This window comes from Phoenix dactylifera, unplaced genomic scaffold, assembly GCF_009389715.1.
Source record: "Phoenix dactylifera cultivar Barhee BC4 unplaced genomic scaffold, palm_55x_up_171113_PBpolish2nd_filt_p 001423F, whole genome shotgun sequence".
Taxonomy (NCBI): Eukaryota; Viridiplantae; Streptophyta; class Magnoliopsida; order Arecales; family Arecaceae; genus Phoenix; species Phoenix dactylifera.
Genome location: NW_024068745.1, coordinates 88,307 through 99,792, shown reverse-complemented (window position 1 = coordinate 99,792; position 11,486 = coordinate 88,307). Strand labels below are relative to the sequence as shown.

At 41.4% G+C, this 11,486-nt stretch overlaps 1 long non-coding RNA gene across 1 annotated transcript; it reads left to right on the top strand.

Annotated features, from left to right (window-relative positions):
• The first annotated feature begins 5,283 nt into the window (after positions 1-5,283).
• Positions 5,284-9,595, top strand: LOC120108604. The gene is made up of 3 exons (XR_005509890.1): positions 5,284-5,372; positions 5,467-5,495; positions 9,380-9,595. It is a non-coding gene; the product is annotated as an uncharacterized LOC120108604 (long non-coding RNA).
• Positions 9,596-11,486: the final 1,891 nt, after the last annotated feature.

Here is an 11,486-nt window from a genome sequence, read left to right as displayed (position 1 = left end):
GCCTTTAAATCTCCCCGGGGTGCTAGCTCCCTTGCAGAGAAGACTTTGGATGGATGAATCTCTTTCTTCTTGCAGCAAACAACTCCTTTGATTGCTCTCCTTGAACAAGAAGGATTGGAGAAAGAAGAATAAAAAGGGAGCAACAAGTTGCAGCCTTTTTATTTTGGTGGAAGAAGGAAGGGAGAAAGGAGAGCCAACGCCGCCTCCTTTTTTTTTTCTTTTGTTGGCGGCTGCTAACAGGGATTAGAGAGGGTCTTTTCACGGCTGAAAGGGGGTTGAAAATCCCTCTTTTGGCGTGGGCCCCTTCCCTCTTTTAATTAGCCGTGTGGAGCTCCTATAAAAATAGGAGCTCCATGTTTATCTTTTAGAAAAGAGGAGGGGCGGTACGCCCCTCTCTCTTTTCTTCACGTAAAAAGCATGGAAGGGGTGTGGGCCCCTCCCTCTTAGTCCCTCTTTAATCACACCCCACTTAATCATATTAAGTGGGGTGGTGTAGCCACATAGATAGGGTCTAATCCTCTTCTAAAAGGATTAGGTGAACCCAATTCCTTCTTTCATTCAAATCCTAATATAATTAGGATTCAATTGAACCATGACTCAATTGAACTCTTCAATCCTAATCCAATTAGGAGCCATCTTAATTTATTAGATTAAAATTAATTAGGACTTAAGAACTCCTAATCCAATTAGGACTTATTCAATTTTTGTCCTAATCCAATTAGGACTTTAGAAATCCTACTTCAAGTAGGACTCTAATTTAATTTGAAATTCTAATCCAAGTAGGACTCATGATCAAGTTCAATTAATTAAATCCAATTAATTAAATTAAATTGCAATCCGATTGCAATTATTCTTCTTCAACTCACTAACTCTTAGCGGGTTAACCAATTATCAATCAAATTGATTATTTATGATTCCTAATCACAATTCAACCATCGGATCGGTCAGTACCTCTAATGTGTGTGACCCCATAGGTCTATTCTGTCTGGTAAGATATATTGCGATCTCTATTACAATATCATTGAAAACTTCTTTCAACGGGTTGGAACAATTCCAACTCAACTCACCAGGGATCATTGACCATCAAGATGGTCCCTATGAGTCTCACCATCCACCAGTGACACCTAGAAGCATGTAGTGGCTACCCAGCAGAATGGAATGATGAACCTCCAGGTGCAGTTATCGTATGATACAGTCCTTCTATCATGGATCCCTACAGAACGGAGTCATGGATAACTCGTCAAACCCCGTCGTCTGTCATATATCTAGATTTATTCGACTTAAGTTCGAGAGTAGAAAAACTCTTTCTCCATTGTATATACTGCCCCGGCCGAGGTCTTACGAACTCAGTCTAATAAATTACATAGGATCACTCTTTATCTACCAAGATCGATAGATTCTATGTAGGTGCATATCCTACTTCTACAGTGAACCTACTGCAGCCAATCTACACTACAAGGACCCATATGCTAGAGACCATGTATACGTGCAGTCAAACTACAGCAACCTCACTGTGAATAGCCGAAGCACCGCAGGTTTAAGGACTAGTCACACTACTGCAACATCAAGCAAGTCACTGACGAGTGGATAGACATCCAAGTGACTTCTTGTCTTGGTCACGCTCAGTACCCTTGTTCTCTAACAAGCACCTGCACTATCACTTCAGTATCCCTACACTGTGGACTCGAGTCTCGTCCATCCATAAGAAAAGCGATCTGTGCACTGATCTCATCGGATCGATCACCGTCCTCGTGATGATCCATTGATCAGAAGCATTTAGAAATTAATCACTAATGACACATGGCTCAAATTCTCAACTCTTGAGAATATGCGTCATCATCTTATTAATTCCTTGGACGATTCATGGACACATAAGAACATGAATGAAAAGAATGCCCAACTTAATAAATTCATAATTAGGTCAAGTACAAATTTATGTCCCAGAATAAAATAATGCGTCAGCCAAATTGGCTTCTAGGGCATACTTCTAACAAAGACATCTGCGTTGTCGCAGAGAAAGTTGATCACTTCGGCTCGGTGTTCTTCACTTAAGTTGAAATCGATCTGGATAGTTTGGTCGGGCTCAGCTTCTCACAAGGGGACAGGCACCAACTCTTCGGCCGATTCACCTCATTGCTCCTTCAACTCGTCCCTTGCGTCCAACCTCTCGATTGATCGGGTCTCTAATAACTCTTTTCTTTGAGGGTGCTATGTAGCACTGGCAGGCTATCGTCTGCTCACCTCTAATTTCCCTCACTCCGCTTCTCATGAAAAATTGCATGAGCAAGTGATAGGTGGATACCACAGCTCGAAAAGCATTCAAATCAGGTCAGCCCAAAATTGCATTGTAGGCCGGAGGGACTCAGACCACTAGGAAGTCTAGCCTCAATGTGTCACTTCGGGGCTGTTGACCCACGGTGACCAGCAGATTGATCACTTCTTCTACAGAAACTAAGTCTCCCAAGAAGCCGATCAAAGGAGTGTTGACCTTTTGGAGCTGTTTGGTAGGCTCATTATTTGGAAACCATTATAAAACAATATGTTGTCAAGCTTTCATTATCAACAAGTATTCTCTTTATATCATATTTTGCAATAGTAAGAGAAATAACTATAGCATTGCATGAGGAGTCTGAACTCCTTCTAGGTCGGCATCTGAGAAGGTAATGATGTTTCTCGTGCGCTGTCTCTTTGGGGCAGCCTCAACCTCTTGAGGAGCTCGGCGACCCAAGGTGCCCAAGACCTCGGCTAGGCCGCCAACAATCTTGTTGATCATTCTAACGGTCAGAGGATTGTCAATTGGCTCTAAGGGCAGTGGTTGGAGGCCAATACATGCGCTCCTGCGCTCCTCAGTCCTGTTGAGGGCAGACGTACCGGTCCAGCCGCCCTGGCCAAATGAATGCCTCAATTTCATCCCTAAGCTGGACACACTCTTTGCTATTGTGGCCATAGTCCCGATGGAAGAGGTGGTACATTTTTCAGTCTTTTTGGGTCGTCGGATGCTTCATCTGAGGTAGATAGTGCAGGTAGCCTCGACCCTCAATCTCCATAAGGATCTGGATCCTTGGGACGGTGAGAGGGGTGTACCTCTCGAACCTTTGAGGAGGACTCCTGGGTTGTTGCGAGCTCCTTTTGCATCGAGGTGAAGTGTTCCTCGGCTACCTCCACTCCCTGCGCCCCCTTTTCATTCCTTGGGGGTCATCTGCTAACAGATTTGTAGTGGGAGACCATGGCCTCCTCCATATTGGCATACTTGTCTGCTCGCGCCAGTATTTCGGCGAAGTCCACTGGGAAGCCCTCTTCAAGGAGAATAGAAAGTGTGACGGTCGTAGGCCACTGTTCATTACTGACATTGCAACCGACTAATCTAGGTTGTAGACCTCTAGTGTTGCCCTATTGAAGCGGCTAACATAGTCCCTCAGAGACTTTTATCTTTTTGCTTGATATCGAGCAGCGCATCCGAGCCGTGGCACCATCTTTAGCTGAAAACGAAGTATGTTGCAAAGAGGCAGGCGAGCTGCCAAAGGAGTGGACGGAATCGAGCCAAAGCCCGGAGAACCAAAATCGAGTCTCCTCGCGAAAGGTTGTGGGGAACGCCTTGCAAAGCACGACGTCGATGGTTCCGTGAAGCATCATGAGAGCCTTGAATCTCTCAAGGTGGTCCAAGGGATCTGAGGTGCCGTCATATGACTCTACCTAGGGCATCTTGAATCGAGATGGAATTGGTTCCTCCATGATCTACCTGATAAAGGGGGCTCCGAGGAGAAGTTGAGGTCGTTATTCGCCTACGGAGCCTGTCCCCTAAGGGTCTGAATCTGCCACCCTATTTCCTCGATTTTTCGATCGAGGTCGGCATCCCAACGAAACGGGGGCTTCATGAGGTGAGGAGGCGACTAGTTCGAGCAGAGTCCTCGCTGTAAAAGGGGCTTAGAGCATGTTGTTTCCACTCCTGACCAGGACTATTCCGCCGGGTGTGCCGACTCTGGATGCATGCCATGCGCTAGTGACTGGGAGTGGTGGTTAGGCTGGTCGGATTTCAATTGGACCGGCTTCAGTCACCCACTATCTACCATAGGCCCTGTGTTGCCACGATCAGCGCCTGCACCTATTAAGTGAGTAGGTTGAACTGCTCATTGTCCATAGGCGCGATAGATTATTCTGGTAGAGCAAGTTTTGGGCTCTGCAATGACCCTCAGGAGATCGAAGCGCAGTGTTGCAAAGCATGCGATGCACCATGGGCTCCTCGTGACTTCATGCTAATTGTCTCTCCCTTCTATAGATGTCGATATTGTTGGGGCAGTGTCCTTCTTTTAGCGCCAATTCGTTACTGCCGAATCCGAGCCGAGGTCGGAGTGCAACTCGAAGGACCCTGAGATTGGCTAGAGATGAGCTAAGCAGGCTGGCTGAGGTGCATGGGGTGAAACTTCTTCGAATGTGGCCTGCAAAATGTTCATTTGCCAGAGAGTTTCTAATTGAACGAGGCAACAGTATAAAATGGAGAGAATTTCAACAGAATGTGGTCTCTGTGAGTAATATTGTATGTGTACCTAAGGTTATCCCCCCTCCCCCCCTGAACGCAGCATATAACTCTTTGTTGTACTGCGCTCTTCAAGTGTGCATGTTCTCCCTTCTCCCTTACCATGGCAAGTCTTTGTGAAATAACTTCCGATGGGAAAAAAAGAAGCCGTTAAGAGAAGCTCCTAGCCCAACCCTAGACACTCTAAGATCCTTTTTCAAACCTACTCCCATTTCGAATCAAAAGATAGATAAATAGACACATCTCATTGTACTGATCAAGAGGGTAACAATCAATAGGATTTCCCTAATCCTCCTTTTCCGAAAGGAAGAACGTGAAATTCTTTTTCCTTTCCGTAGGGACCAGGAGATTAGATCTAGCCATAAGAAGAATGTTTGGTATAAATAACTCACTTCTTGGTCTTCGACCCCTCAATCACTATGAGCGCACCCCCCCCCCCCCCAATCAGTGCAATGGGATATATCTATTTATTTATCTCTTGACTCGAAATGGAGCAGGTTTGAAAAAGGATCTTAGAAATGGAATCGTTATGCTGGGATTTTGGGTAGAAACATGTGATATTTTAGTAGGTAAATTAACGCCTTAGATAGTGAACGAATCGTCATATTCCCCGAAGGATAGATTATTACGAGTCATACTTGGCATTCAGGTCTCCACTGCAAAATAAACTTCTCTACAACGACACACACACACACACACACACACACAAAGTTAGATAGCATCATATGTGGTTGAAATTTATATTCGGTTTGAACCCGAACCAAGTCCACGGCCCAGCAATATGACGACTTTCCCTCCATTAAAACCCTAGCTCTAAAACCCCAAGAGAAAGAGATAGGTGAGCCGCTCCTCCTTCCCAGCCTTTCATTCCTTTTGCCCCCCTTCTTCTCGAATTATTTACTTTTAATTCTCTGTTTTTATTCTCATCTCAGATCTCATTGGAGCGTAAGAAGATGGCTGCGTACGTAATCCGATCTACTCTTTTTGTTGTTCCTTTTGTTGTTTCTCATCGCAATTTCACTTAGAGAATGTGAAAAACAAACTTTGTAGAATTTATTGTATGAAGTTGGTTGAAGTGAACTCATGATAGCTTCAATTATGATTTATTCTATTGTCTATTTAAGATGGGCGTCTGGCCTTCATGTCGCATTGAAGTTTATTAGTTTGATCACTGATATGATGATTTGAAGTACAAGTGTGTAATAGGATTATCAGAGGAAGAAATGGGTTTGGGAAAAACTAGTGAAGCAGATCCTGGGAACAATTCACTCATTGACTGCGATTAATTATTTAATTGGGTGATGGATCCACAAATTAACAAACGCATCTATTTTGTTGCATAAGAAATAGGTTTACTGGTAATTATCATTTAGTTGCTCATTGACTGAGTTGTGGTAACTAGGAGACCATAGCCTGCTTGTTCGCTGTCAAAATGAAATGAGGGATGGCAAGATCTTTAGTTGCTATATTTTGCCAGTTTGCATATATTTTCTATTTGAGATTTTCTTTAGGAGAATTTGAGGTTGCACTTTTTTTGTGGATTGCTGTCATTGTTATTTCACAAATGATCTAAAGAATAATTGATTGTTATTCTCAATTATGCAAACATTTAAATACTTAACAATCTGGAACTGGTGTTAGAAAACATCAGTCAGTATAAAACATCTGTTGTTATGCTGTTTTAAATTTCATTTGAGACCTTACAAACTTATGAATCCACTAATTTAAATTTTTTATCGAAAGTAATTGCATGGAAGTAGTGGAATAGCTCAAAGAAGAATCTATCTTTTCTCTAATGTTGATGAATTGGTATTAGATAATTTTATGAAAGAATGCATGATTTTGTCATTTCTTTGAAATAATTTTCTTGATAAGGAGATTACTTATAGGAAACATGATTGATTGGAATGATTGTACATATCAATATTGTAAAATGAGGGTACATTATGTGGGCAGTCAAGGGACTGCATAGTGCATATGCATTATGTGGACCATACATGTAGGCACATATACAGCTAGTATTTTTATATTTAAAATAAATAAAAATATATTATATATAATAATAGTAATTTTTCTTTATGATATATAGCATTATTAGTAGTGGTATCTGGTAACTAGTGCTTACTATTCACTATTTGATTTTTAGTAGCCATAATTATAGCAAAATTAACATATTGACATTGTTAATATACACATATTCTGCCAGCCTGAAATCCATATCAGAGCATCTTTTAGTTTGAATTGTCATAATTGTATGCCCCTGCATAGTTGTTTCATAGTGTTAAAAGGGCTTACATATTTGGTCCCACAATGATAAGTAGGCTGCATATACAACTAGAGAACGTAAATACTACATCTGCCAGCAAAGTGCTAAGCAAACTATCTCTTTGGCCCTTATGTGGCCTGACCAAGTATATTAGCTGCATACATAGTATCTGGAGTGATTAGGGGTATGTGGCCTCATGCACCACATTTTAAAATAGTGGTACATATTTACTTTCAAAAAAAAATGGTACATATTTAAGCTGGAGATAACAAATTTTAAGAAATGATTCAAATTTGATATACTGTTTATTTGTGAAGGGATTTGGCATGATACTTTTGATCATAGGTTATAATAGTGTCCCAAGCAATGTTGCTAACATTGTCAGTACTACTTTCCTATAAGAACAATTGAGCAGTTCTGTACTACCTTGATTCTTCATGGAAAATTCTGTTACAAGGGGGTTCATGCTTCATATAGAGATCACGTATATTTTAATTTGTTATTACTTTCTTTTAGGGCTTTCCTCATCTATTCTTACCATTTTCTTGTTTCTTATTATAATTCTTTACTTATTTGGTGATCTTTTTCATTCTAGTTTCTAATTATCATTATGTTGTGCACCATTCAAATCACATCTAGAGGTCCTTAGTTAGGAGATACTTATTCCTTCAAGAATTAATATGGAGATCCTTGGGCAAAATTTGATAGTTTCTGGTACAAGTGTAACATCAATAAATACTACATCAGTTGAACTTCCATCTATGGTTTCTCTTTTAGTTATTTGACTTTTAGTTATTCGATAATCTCTAACATTCTAATCACCCTAACATGGTCTAATTTCCATATTACATCTTGAGGTCTGTAGATGGTAGGTACTTATTTCTGAAGGTTCTTCAAGAGCTAAAATGGAAATCCTTGGCTGATCTTTGATGGTTCTAGTAGAAGATGCATAATCAATGAACATCACATCATTTGAAGATCTATATCTTATAAATGGGAAAGGTGCTTGGGAACCTTTCATTGAACTCTTTTTCTTGTTCTACATAATTTTTTTCGGTGCTCTTGAGCAAATTTTCATTCAGAATTCTGTTTTTGTTGCAGTTTTCTTGAACTTTTTGCTATTGATTATCTATTTTTCTTCTGAGCACCCAAATTACAAGGTTTCAAAAGTCTTGGGTAAGACCAACATCATCATATTTGAAAAACCTGATGATCTGTAGACCAGGGCAGAAATCTAACTCTATGTTTGGATGCTAGATAATCCATGATTAGGCTGTGGTTATTTGGATATCCTGCCAAACAACACCACTTTTGGGGTGGTAATCCTTAGCCAGTTAATGCCGCTTTAGCCAGCTAACCTAGTTAAACTTTTTTCTTTCTTTTTTTTTGTGTATGTGTTGGGGGTGGGGTGGGGGCGGGGTGTGTTGTTTGGGGGGGAGGTGGGGGTGTGGTGTGGGGGGCTTGGGGGGCTGAAATAACTTCAACTATCCAACTCTCCCCCATTGCCTAATTATACCTACCTGTTTTTCCCTTCTCCTGTCTTACTGCTACCATTTTTTGTCCCTATAGATCAAACAATGGCCCTTAACCACTTTGCCCATGCCTTTTTCGACCCAACGACATTGTCACCATCAAAACAGAAAGGGCTGCCCAAGTGAGCAGCAACCAAAGAGCAATTTTTTCAGGTCCATGAATAAGTTTATGGTTAATTAGGTTAAGTTATGTATCCCTGGGTTAGCTATCTGGCATCCAAACACAGCCTAAAGAGAGCTGCTTATAAGCCATGGTATCAAATTAACTTGTTTGTCTGTAATAAGTTATACAAGATGTAGGATCCATTAGATCATGGGCAAGGATAAGAACTGCAACATATTTTCCCAAATTGTGATTTAGTTAACAACATGACTCAAAGAATCAATTTTTTATTCTCAGTAGGTACTGTAAAGTGCCCACTTGTCACTCATTATGTCCCATGTTCATGAGGATCCTTATTGAAGAAATGATCATTAGATTTAAGTTATGTCATCCTCCAGTTAATATGCTCATCAGCATTAGCATCCTATTCAAGATATTGTCATTATTCAGCATTAGAATCTGATTGGACAAGGTAGTTAACTAGGCAAGATTGAATAAATAGATTAGTTTTAATGTAATTAATATGAATCTTTTATATGATTGTTCTACTTCAATACATCACTGACCTAGGCATGTTTTATTAAATGATGTTCATTATCTAGCATTGTAGTTATAGGTTCAGAGTTTTATAATTACGTATGAGATAAGTTCAGGAAAATTGCCCCTATGCTTTCCAACATATTGCATTTTTTATATGTATCTGCACCAATGTTAACTTTGTCATAAAGGCATAATAATTATCCAACTTATGGCATGTAAACTGTATGAACTTACTCTATATTAAAAAATTCTCAGTAAAACAACTGAGAATGAGATCTGTCAGTTTACATAATGATCTAGGTTCTCCTGTAGATGCTTACATTATTAAGAAAGTATATTGCTGAATTTCTTATACAGTTAGAACCCATCTGACCTGTTGTTATGCTCTATCATGGGCCGCGAAGATGGTATTGCCATCGAAACTGTTGCTCCAGCTCTTGGAGAGCCCATGGACCTGATGACAGCTTTTCAACTTGTGATGAAGAAATCATTGGCCCATGATGGGCTTGTTTGTGGACTTCATGAAGCTGCCAAGGCAATTGAAAAGCATGCTGCGCAACTTTGTATTCTGGCTGAGGACTGCAACCAGCCTAATTATGTGAAGTTGGTCAAAGCACTTTGTGCTGATCACAATGTGCATTTAGTACAGTACCAAGTGCAAAAACTCTTGGCGAGTGGCTGGGTAAGTAACTACTGTTAACAAAGTCTTATGTTTTTTCTCGTCTTTCATACTTTGCATCACATTATTCGGGAAAAAAATTTCCTTTGATTGTCGATTATGTCATTATATTCAGTTGTTTGATCAAATTTGAGAGTTTCAAGGCACTAGTTTAAAACCACCATCCTAGCTAGAGTCTGCTTTCATGTTCTTTCACTTTCCTAAGAATGTCAATTATATCATTACATTGCAGTTGTTTGATCAAATTTGAGTTTCAAGGCACTAGTTAAAACTACCATCCCAGGATAGAGTCCACCTTTTCATTTTTTTTGCTAAAGCAAGGATTTCATACAATGCATGTACGAATACACCCAATAAAGTCAGAAAACAAGAGATCTCGAAGTGCCCGAGGCAACTCCCCCTCCTCGGCCCACATGGTACTCTCGAAATGGTTTGGCCATGTAGGCAACCGCCCAATCCGCAGCCCCATTAGCCTCTCTAAATACATGCTTAGCTTAAAAAATTCCTCCATCCCTAACCATTACCCAGATGTTTCGGAGCAAGGGTAGTCCACACCAGCACCCCTCGGGCCCCCGTGACTGAGTCACCCTTTAGGATATTGAGCTGGCCCGTAGCACTCGCTGCGCATTTCGAAGATCCGCCCAGGCAGCCCTTAGCTCCGCACTGGGGACCGAGATGTCGAATAACTGACAGCCGCCCGCTACCACGACCCTAGAGTTCGGTCCTTGATAACAAAACCTGCACCTTCCGTCGTACCTCCGTCTAAGATGGATCCATTAAAGTTGACTTTGAGGAAACTCGGGATGTGGGCTCCCAGGTGAAAAACACCATACGAGGTGCTACCGAAGCAAAATAGTAACCCCAGATATCTTGAGCTATCAAAGTCTATCTGAAGAAATAACATAATTGATCTCCTCCGCCTGCGCTCGGGCGCGCTCCACTACGAACCTTGGTGACATGCTTGTAGGAGACTGAATGGATCTGATCTCAATTATGAGAAGATGAACCGCCTCAAACCACAGCACCTGGAGACTTTCCTTGGCTGCTAGAGGCGTGGATCACTGGTTCTTTGATGGTGGAGGAGAACAAGAGTCAAGCAAAATAGGCTCTTCTTTCTTATGGCCTAGGGTTCTTGGGACGGCAGCTTACGTGCATGAGAGGAAGAGAAGAGAAGAGAATAGGGTTTCAGGGAGAAAGGAGTATCATCTAATTTCATTCCATCCATACACAAAATACGTGAGTGTATATATACATGGTTAATCATGACCCAAATCCAAAAACTCTCCTAGGCTAAACCACATGAGAAAGCACTCACCCAAGCACATGTACACCCATAACTTGAATGCTCTCTCTCCCTTGAGCCTAAATCTAGCCCAATAATAGTTAGCCCCTCAAGACCCAAATACTTGAGTCTCAAGCAGGTAGAAGACCAAATCCCGTCTCTGCCTAAATCTGAAATAGGCCTGGGGTCGACCCTTTAACAGCATGAGTCGGCCCTTGCTCTTTAGGGGTCGACCCTTTAACAGCATGAGTCAGTCCTTGCTCTTCAGGGGTCGACCCTTTAACATCATGAGTCGGCCTTTGCTCTTCAGGGGTCGATCCTTTAACAGCATGAGTCGACCCTTCTACTGTTTCCACTGCAGTTTCATGCATTCCTTACTTTGGATGCGCCACACTTGTACCCACAATCTCTACCTTGGTGCTTAAAAGCCTATGCAAGCTCCACCTGGTTCGTCAACCCCATCAACCCCACACAAGGAGAAAACTATCCCGTGGAAGAATCTTCGTAAGTGCATTCGACTGGTTCTTCTTCGTATGAACTTTCACCAGCA